Below are 9,775 nucleotides of genomic sequence, written 5' to 3'. Positions count from 1 at the left end.
CTCTGTGACTCTGCCATATGTTTGTTGCTTACGCAAATTTGCACATGACCACCATTTTGGGTTTCACCCTGACAGCGTAGTGGCTATTGAAAGAGCCCTCAAAAGGAGCCTGTGCTGATGCCAACGGCCACAGAGAGTCTTAGATAATCTCTAACAACATCAGCTCACATCTATTGGTGCTTTCCATATGAGAGTCTGTGACTTTCCAACTTGCGTGCACAGTCTCACTTAGTCTTCACTACACTGAGATCCAGTGATGCTAACTCGTTCCTTGAGGCCTCACAGCACTGTGCAGTTGACCTGAACTTTGACACCAGGTAGGTCAGCTCCAGAGCTTCTGCCTCCTTTGGTTAGAGAGAAACACTCAGTTTTATTACCCGAAATCTGTCTGCTGCCAGTGTAGTCTTGAGGACAAATATTTTAAAGAGAAAATGAGGAAGTGAAGGAAGAGGTATTCTCATAGGTGGCCAGCTGTGAGTTTGTTACAGTTACAGTTTTTTAGACTGGGCCAAATGGACTCCGGGTCTTGGGACCAACAGCAGATGAAAGCTAGGGATTCTCTATTCAATAAAAAAGGAATCAATCTGCAATACAGGTCCTGAGGAACTCCTCTGAGTGTCATAGCCCAAGGGAGATACAAAGCACCTGACAAGGGCTTGTGCTTGTTTTGTTGGGTTGCTCAAGAAAATACAAGATGTCCAGTTAAATTTGGATTTCAGATACACAACAAATAAATTTTTAGTATAAGTATGTTCCAAATATTATAGGGGATATACTTATCCTAGTGAATTTTGTTGTTTATTTAAAATTCAAATTTCACTGGGAGTCTTGTATTTCTACTTGCTAAATCTGGCAACCCAATTTCTTGGGGGAAATAGCTCACAACCCAGGCAGTGTGTTTAATAAAGACAGAGCGAGAAGTACAGATAATGGGGCCTTGGGAGAAGGGAGAGTTCTGGATGTAAATCCAAGGAGGTAATGCGATCTTCTGGGCAACAGACTTAGTGGAAGGAGCTTTGTGATGGGAAGGCTTCCTGGAAGAGCTGGTTCCTAAGGATAGGAGGGAAGGATCCAGAAGGGTAGAGAGGTGGGAAGCCACCTCTCTGCAACACACACACACACACACACACACACCCCACTGTTGCTTATTCGGTTTATATAGGTTTCCACAGAAAATGAACTCCTGTTTTAACCTCAGATAATATTTACTAGGGATGCAATTTCAGCCTTGCATTCTATTATTTTGCCTCCAGCCAGTCCCTTAAAGATCCATTCCATTGCCAAAGCTGACCCTTCTTCTGTGGGTCCTCCTGCAGCTAAGACAACCCCTATTTCTTGTAAAATGTTTTGAGATCCTCCAAAGAAAAGTACTTCGGCAGCACATGAGATTGCTGCTACGTGACCAGCTCATCCCTTGCTTTGGCCCTGGCGCCAAGCCAATCCTGAAAAGCCCACTCAGCTGTTCTAGGTTTTCCCAGAAGAGCTACCTGGGCAAGAAAGGAGAGGCCCAGACATGTTGCAGATGGCAACTGTTCCAGCCCTTTCCTGGGACTGGGTGGGACGGGACAGATCCACAGGGGCAGGGCAGGAGGGAGGAGGCTCCCCCAGCAGGGGCAGGGACCTGGGTCCCTGGCTCTATCTGATCTTCTCCCTACCCTGGGGTGATTGAGGGCTGGGCTTATAGCAAGGGTGACTTTCCAGAATGGCCTGGAGGACAGGTGTGGCCCCAGGGAGGAGGGAGAACGTTAACCCATCCCCCACCCCCCAGCATGGGATCAGTACTCAGTGAATGCAAGGTGTTCAAACCCTAACTCAAACACACCATTTCCTGCCTGCTGCCCGCAGGTCTTAGGCCAGGTGACTGCTGCCTCTTCCTCCCATGGGCAGAGTGGGTGTGCGTCTGTCTCGGTGTCTTCCCTGGGGGACTGACCAAGGCCAAGGTGTACTTGGGCTCATGTCTCTTGCAGTAACAACAGCTAGCTTGCTCACGCCTGGATGGCTTGACCTTGGCATCAAGGTGACCCGAACTTCAGGGGTGAGAATGGGGGGGGGGGCAACGTGCAAACTGCCCATTCATCCTCATTGTGCCAGCCACTTTCCCATGGGAAAGCCTCACAGGCTCACTTTACCCTCACACCTCATTGCCCAAGAGCTAAACCGTGATGCCCATCAGGGGTCCTACCCCAGCCCCACAGACCGGCAGCCTTTCCCCGTTCTTTCGGCAGCCCTGGCCTCTGCCTGGACTGTGTACCCTTGCCCTGAATGTCCTTCTTCCATCAACTTCTCTGTCCGGAGAACTCCTTAGGGGACAAAACTTGCCCCAAAGTTATCTCTCCCATGAAGCCTGCCAGTTTTCTCCTTTGATGCCTTCTTCTGAGGGCTCTCTTCTGTCCCTTTGCTGGAGAGAGCGCTTACAAAACCTCTTGCTCTGGAAGCTTTGTGTCCCCAGCTCCCGGCCCTGTGCAAGTCTCCACAGTTACTCCCTGACCCAGCCCGGGTCCACTGAATGTTTGGGGTCTAGCCTGGCTGGACTTGGAGGGTCTCTGGGAGACAATGCCTACAACCAGGGCTTTGACTTCCCTTTCCGCTTCCAGTGGCCTCCCCAGAGGTGGGCTGCTGCCCAAGCAGGAAGTACCCGGGTCAGTGCCCATGCACACCACCTGTGGCTTGTTTCAGCCTCACACCCGCCTTCTCTGGCTCATCTCGGAGGCACTGGGTTCCTCCTTTATCCCCCAGACTCCTCCACTGACTGCTCCCTGGCCTTTCCTGCTGAGTCAGCCCTCTGCTAATTGCCACCAGCTGGCCAGGCTGCCTTCCCGAGATGCAGCGGGCTGCCTGCGCGTGGAGGCCGACTCTGGGTGGCTCGTTTGCTGGGGAACTGGCATGGCTTCCTCCAGTGAATGTTGGGGGAGCTAGCCCAGCCAGGCCTGGGGGTAGGGTGAGCGAGGGAGAAAGGCCCAAGAGAATGTAGGGAGATGGGGAATGGGCCTGGGGGAGACCAAGGGGCCCCCTTCTACTGTCCATAGCCTTTCTTTACAGCAGTTGTTCTCAATGAGGCAGGGTGATTTCCTCTCTCCACCCTCACCTGCCTGGGGCATTTGGCAATGTCTGGAGGTGTTTTTGGTTGTCACAACTGGCAGGGGGAGGGGAGAGCTGCTGGCATTCAGGATGTAGAGGCTGGGGATGCTGCTAAACATCCTGCAAATGCACAGGACAGCCCCCACGACAAAGTATTATTTGACCCACAGTGTCCACAGTGCCAAAGTTGAAAAACCCTCCTTTAGAGAAAAGAGGCTGGGGCTGGCTGGGATAGGGGCCTCATGTCTGAGAGGTGGGCTTAAGCAGGTTTTCATTTGTCTGGGGGACGACTTGTTCTTAGGGCACACGTGCAGCCTATGCGAGCTAACCCGCCCCTGCGGGTCCGCACAGGGAGCCACCAGCGTCTCCCTGCCCTCGCCCTGCTCCTCACGGTCCTCCCCGCATCCCCACCTCCACAATTCAAGCCCTGGGAGGGGGGCGCATTTCTGCAGCCAGCAGGTATTAGATGCTGAGAAATCCTCTTACCTTCCTTTATTTTGCCTCCTATCAGCCCATAGTTTCAGAAGGGCCAGGAAGCAAGGGCTTTCCTCCCATTTTTCCAAAAACACTATATATGAAGGAACATTTTATTTTCCTTCATCCCCTATATGATAACATTATTCACCACCATGCAATTGATTGCTTATTTTGTACCTGGAACTTTCACACACATGATATGGTATCATTGTCACAAGCTATGAAATAGCTACTGTTACTCCTTGAGGTCCAGAGTAGTTATGTAACTTGCCCAAGTCATGTAGGTAGAAGGGGTGGTGCTGAGATTGGGACCAAGTCCTTGGCCCCCAGATCGGTAATTGGAACACCGCCAAAGATTTCTCCTGTAAGAAGTCAGCATCATAGAGGAACTTTCTAAGTGAAAAAGACCACAGGGGCTCTTGTGTCTTCCAGAACTTTATGGGTATGAGTAGGGGGGACCAGGAGAGAGGCTTTGGGCCGCTAGGAAAGAGGAGGCTACCAGAGGACGCGACTGATTCCTGGGAGGGGTGACTAATGCTGCCATGAGTCAGCCTGGGCCCCGGAAGGGTCCTCTTCCTCCTCCAGGGCGCATGCTCCCTAGCGCTGGGGTTGATCAGGTGCCTGGAAGGAAGGACCGGGTGCCCCTCCCAGAGAGCATGGTCTGGCCCTGTTCTGTCCAGGCATCCATCCGGGGAGCTCTTGCTGGGCTGCTGAGCGCTGCTGGAGCTTAGAGGCTGCAGGAGGCAGGCAGTAAACAGGAAATGGTTAAGTAAGAGCAGGTGGAGCATGCCGGGTGCTGGAGCAGGGCAGGAAATAGCTAAGTGGCTGAATGGACTCAAAAGAATGCTCTGCCCTCCTCCCCGAGGCTTTGGCCAAGGGCTGTCCACCCACTCCTCCCTGCCCTGCATGGAGAGGTACCCAGCCCAGCAGCCTCCTGACCCCCCACTGCCCTCCTCAGTTCTGCTGGCGCCGGGAGGTGCTGGGAGGAGAGGGCCCAAGGTACCAGGAAGCCCAGCCAGGAGCGATGGGGCAAGAAGGAGCGGGTTCCTTCCCTCCAGGGCTGTGAGCCAGGCCCAGCTCCAGTGGCCCGGGAGTGAGGGGTTGGGGGGCGGGGCATAGGCAGCCTCTCCAAGCCCTAGAGGTTGTTTTCCTCCTCCTGGTTCTTTGTTCCCTAGAGGGCCCTTTGTATTGACTGGGGCTCCTACCCTGGGCCAAGCCCACAGCCAGAACAGTGGCCTGGGACCTGGACAGAAAAGGCCGGATGCCCCAGGGGCCTCCCCTGCTCTCCCCTTTGCTCCTTACAGCAGCAGGTATCCCCGGCAGAGGGGTGGCACTCTCCTCCAAGGTGGGATGAGGAGCCTGAGGTTAGGGAAGTTACGTGGCTCACACAGGGAAAGGGCGCTAGGGCTTGAACCCCCCCTTCTGCCTTCCTGCCCTTCCCCTGCTCTCCCTCTGCACCTCGGTGCCTCTCCTGTTCAGAGAATTTTCTTGCTCTTCCCCGGAGTAAAATCAGTGGTGCTCTGGGTACTCTCTTGACCCCTTTCTCAGGGGACCTACCCTCGTGGGCAAGCAGGGCTCTGCTTCCCAGAGTCCTCTTGCAAGTGGGCTTCTTCTCTGCAGGGCAAAGGGTCCCATAGCTCCAGTCTTGCAATGTCACTGGCACATTACTGTCTGAGGACTCTGGGGCATCTAGGTATGAATACCCAGCCCTGGCCTCAGCAGGCAGGATTTCCTGGGTGCCCAAGGGGCCCACAGGGACACTGAGCCAGGCTTCGCCTGTTCCTGGTGCTGGTTGTTCCCCAGTACATGGCTCCTGGGTGCAGCAGTCTTGCAATGGGGAGTTGAAGGCCTCAGCCCCTGCCTGAGTAGGGGGGGAAGCTGTGCTCATGTATTTTCCTGATAGCAGTGGACATCAAGGGTATCTCAACCCCCAAAGAATGGGGACAACTCAAGTTGATTGGGTATTATGTTCTATTTGTTTATAGTAAGTATATATTTAAGTATGTGCATGTATATATTTATACATGTATTGACTCATGTAATCCCTACAGCAACCCAAAGAAGAGGTACTTGGTTTACTCCCACTTTCCAGATGAGGCCTAGAGAAGGGAAGTCACTTGCAGCGGTGGGTGGGTCAGGTACTCTGACTTCAGCCCCGGGCAGCTGGCTCTGGCCCATACTCTGGCCACTAGGCTGCATTGCTTTGTGCGGGAGCCTTTGGAAGAGGCCACATTTGTTCTCCTCGAGGTCCCTCATAAGATCCTTATTCTTTATGAAAAGTTCCTTGTCTCTCAGGAGCCAGAATTTCCTGAGCATCCTTCAATATATCTGAGTCTCTCGAGGTCTCTGATTGAGAATGCCAGAAAAGAGGAGGAGAAAATAGCTGGAGAGCTTGTCAGTTCTCCAGGCTGGGCCATGAGCATGGCCTCTTCCCGCTGCCACTGTTATGGGGCCCTGGGGAAATTCTGCCATCAATTCTGTTCATTCAAGAGCCGTGGGTTGGCACCAACTTTGTGCCAGTCCCTGGGCTGGGCACTGGGAGGAGTAGCTAGAGCAGACACATCGTGTGCCCTGGGGGGGTTGGCGGGAGCAGAAGAGTATTTTCGTGCGTCTTTTGATTCAATGTGGTAGATGCTCAGATAGAGGGAAGTGTGCGGGTGGAGAGCGCGGAAGCAGAGAATTGGTACTCAGCCAGCCTGGGAAGTCAGAGTAGGTATCCTGCAGGTGAATGAGCTTGGCTGAGCCTTGAAGGATGATCCCACTTAACTAGGAGGAAGAAAAGGGGTCCGTGCCGGGGGAGGGGAGGGTGGGCAGAGGTGACAGTGTGGGCAAAGGCTTGGAGACCTGCCATGCTGGGGAAAGCAGAGCATAGAAGCACCCCAGCATTGCTAGAAGTAGCGAAATGGGAGAGGACCCGGTGGGGATGGCATCGCAGGGCCCGCGAGCCCACGTCAGGGCCCCAGAGCTTTGTCAGCCTCTGCCTCCTGGTCTGAAAGACCCCCACAGAGAGAAGGGACTTGGGGGAAGACAGCACAAGAGGTGGACTCGTGCTCTCTGTTTTCAAGAATTACGATGAAGCTATAGTAATGGAGACAGTAGAAGTAATGGAAGGACAGACATTGATGATAGTGGGCATGGTAGAGAGTGTGGGAGATACCCCCCGCCCCACGCACACTCAGCTGCATGTTGAAAAGTGCAAAGGGAATTCCATGGGGAAAGGATAGTCTTTTTAAACAAAAATGGTGCTGGAAAATTTGGACATCCATAATGAAAAAAAAAAAAAGGTTTGGCTTCTAACTCAAAAAATATCAAAGAAAAAAACATAAGAGAAGGTATGAAAGAAAAAAACCTAAAAGTATGAAAGAAGAAAATGCAGGAGAAAATCTCTGTGACTTGGGTTAGGTGAAGTTTTTTTTTTTCTTTCTTTCTTTCTTTTTTTGTTTTATTTAAAGCAACTTTTTATTTTTAGGCGAAGTTTCTTATTATGACACCAGAAGCATGATCCATGGAAGAAAAATGGACAAAGTGGACCGAACAAAATTAAAAACTTCCAGTTTTCAAAAGACATTTAAGAAAATGAAAAGAAAAATCACAGACTGGGAAAAAATGTTTGCAAAATCTGTATCTGACTGAGAGACTTATATTTAGAATATATTTAAAAATTTCCCAAACTCAATAATAAGAAAACGAACAATTTGGTTTTTAAAATGGGCAAAATAGAGGAACCTGGGTGGCTCAGTCGTTAAGTGTCTGTCTTCGGCTCAGGTCATGATCCCAGGGTCCTGGGATCGAGCCCCGCATCGGGCTCCCTGCTCGGCGGGAAGCCTGCTTCTCCCTCTCCCACTCCCCCTGCTTGTGTTCCCTCTCTCGCTGTGTCTCTCTGTCATATAAATAAATAAAATCTTAAAAAAATAAATAAATAAAATGGGCAAAATATTTGAACACACACTTCACCACAGAAGAGATACGGATGGCAAATAAACACATGAAAAGATTTTTAACATCATTAATCACGAAATTAAAATCATAATGAGAATCCACTATATCCCTTTAAGGATAGCTAAGACACACACACACACACACACACACACACACACACACACACATAAGTTAAAACCCAAAAGCTGACCATACCAAGTACTGGTGAGGATGTGGAGCAACCGAAACTCTGATTTGTCGCTGGTGGGAATGCAGAATGGCGCAGCCCCTGTGGAAGACGGTCTAGCGGTTTAGTGTACAGCTCAGCATCCACTTACCCTATGACCCGGCAATCCCACTGTTAGATACTTACCGAGAGAGATGAAAACTTACGTCCACAAAAACTTGTATGCAAATATTTACAATGGCATTTTTCATAATGGCCAGAAACAGGGTACAACCAGTACAATAGAAATGTCCCTCCATTCCTGAATGGATCACACACTGTTATGCCATCCATGGAGGGGGACACCGCTCAGAGATGGAAACAAACCGCTGATATAAGTCATAACATGGGCGAATCTCAAGCGCACCAGGCTAAGTGAAAGGAGCTGGACTCCCGTGGGTGGCTTTGTACTGCAGGATTCCATTAGCAGGCACACCTCGGAGATATCTCGGGTGAGGTCCCAGACCCCTGCAATGACGTGAATATCGCAATAAAGGGAGTCCAATGAATTTTTTGGTTTCCCGGTGCATACAAAGTTATGTTTACACTGTACTGTAGGCTATCAAGTGTGTGATGGCATTATGTCTACAAAAACAATATAGCCCTTCATTGAAAATGCTAACCATCATCTGAGCTTTCAGTGAGTTGTAATCACTGATCACAGATCACCATACCAAATACAACAATAATGAAAAAGTTTGAAATATTGTGAGGTCACCAAAATGTGACCCAGACACACTGTCGGGAAAGCGGGGCCGATAGACTTCCCCCATGCACGGTTGCCACAAACCTTCAATTTGTGAAAAACAAAAAAACAAAAAACCACAATATCTGAGAAGTGCAATAAAGTGAAGGGCAATAAAGGAGGTATGCTTGTATTCAACATATTGGAAAAGGCAAAACTACAGGAACAAAAAAATTAGTAGTTTTCAGGGCTAGGGCCAGGTGGAGCAGGAACACTGGAGAATTTAGGGTGTGGTAGAACTCTTCCGTATCTTAATCATGATGGTTACATGACTGCATGCATTTGTCAAAATCCATAGAATGGATTGAATTTTACCCTATGGAAATGATATCTTAACAAACTTGACTTAAAAAAACCCCAGTGCAGTACACTAGGTTATAGAACCTCATCTTATAACTAGGCTTTAGGCCTGGGAGTTGGGGAGACTCCCCTCTGGTCTAGTTCCTGATGGCCATTCTGCCCCCTCGGACCTCACCTACCCACCAGTGGAAGCCTTGCTCTTTGTGATGTCAGAGGGCCGGAAGGGGAACCATTAATGAGCCTCACCTCTGGGCAGTTGTGCTCCCTGGTTTTATTAAATGCAAGTGCCCCTGGGAGGGCGAGTAACTTAAGCTGAGGGAGGCTCTGGCAGAATGAGAGAGGGGGATGGAAGGATGGGAAGGGAAACAGTTTCCCTGAGGTTGGAGAAGGGTGGGGGCGGGGTGGGAGGTAAGCCTTCAGTTTGGTTGGGGGCACTGGGCTGTACCCATACATAGGGAGTGTATCGGGGGCCAGGGATTAGGAGCTACATGGAAGGTAGACCTCCTCATTGCTTTGGCTTAGTATGCAAAATCCTCTTTCCCCACCTGGCGACCACAGCCCCTGCCTGGGCTTCCTTCCCCAGCACCTTCCTCCTCCACTTCCTAATTATCCAATCCCAATTACGGGCTGCCTAGACAGGTTGGGGGGATGATTTCTTTCTGGCATCTAAACACAAAAGACCTCAGAATCCTTTCGCCCATGTATTTCCACTCCTCTGGGTCCTTTGGGGTTCAGATCACCTTAGGCATTTCTGTGTTGGAAATATCCTTGCCAGAGAGGAGTAGAAGGTCTGAGTGGGCATCAGGGCCCCAGGCTTCAGTGGTCTTGTGATGCAAATTATGGAGTGGGAGGATTGGTTGGGGCACCTGCTTGGCTTGTATTTGTTTCTACAGCATTTTCTTCAAATGTGCCATTTACGTTCCCACCACAGGGCCTTTGCACACACTGTTCCCTCTCTCTGGGGCTTCTCACTTTCTGAAGTTTAATATAACCAGAATTTACTATGCCTTACTGTGTGCCTGCTATGGAGG

Source organism: Phoca vitulina, unplaced genomic scaffold (assembly GCF_004348235.1).
Source record: "Phoca vitulina isolate PV1807 unplaced genomic scaffold, GSC_HSeal_1.0 scaffold7, whole genome shotgun sequence".
Lineage (NCBI taxonomy): Eukaryota > Metazoa > Chordata > Mammalia > Carnivora > Phocidae > Phoca > Phoca vitulina.
Note: the sequence above shows the minus strand (reverse complement) of the source record.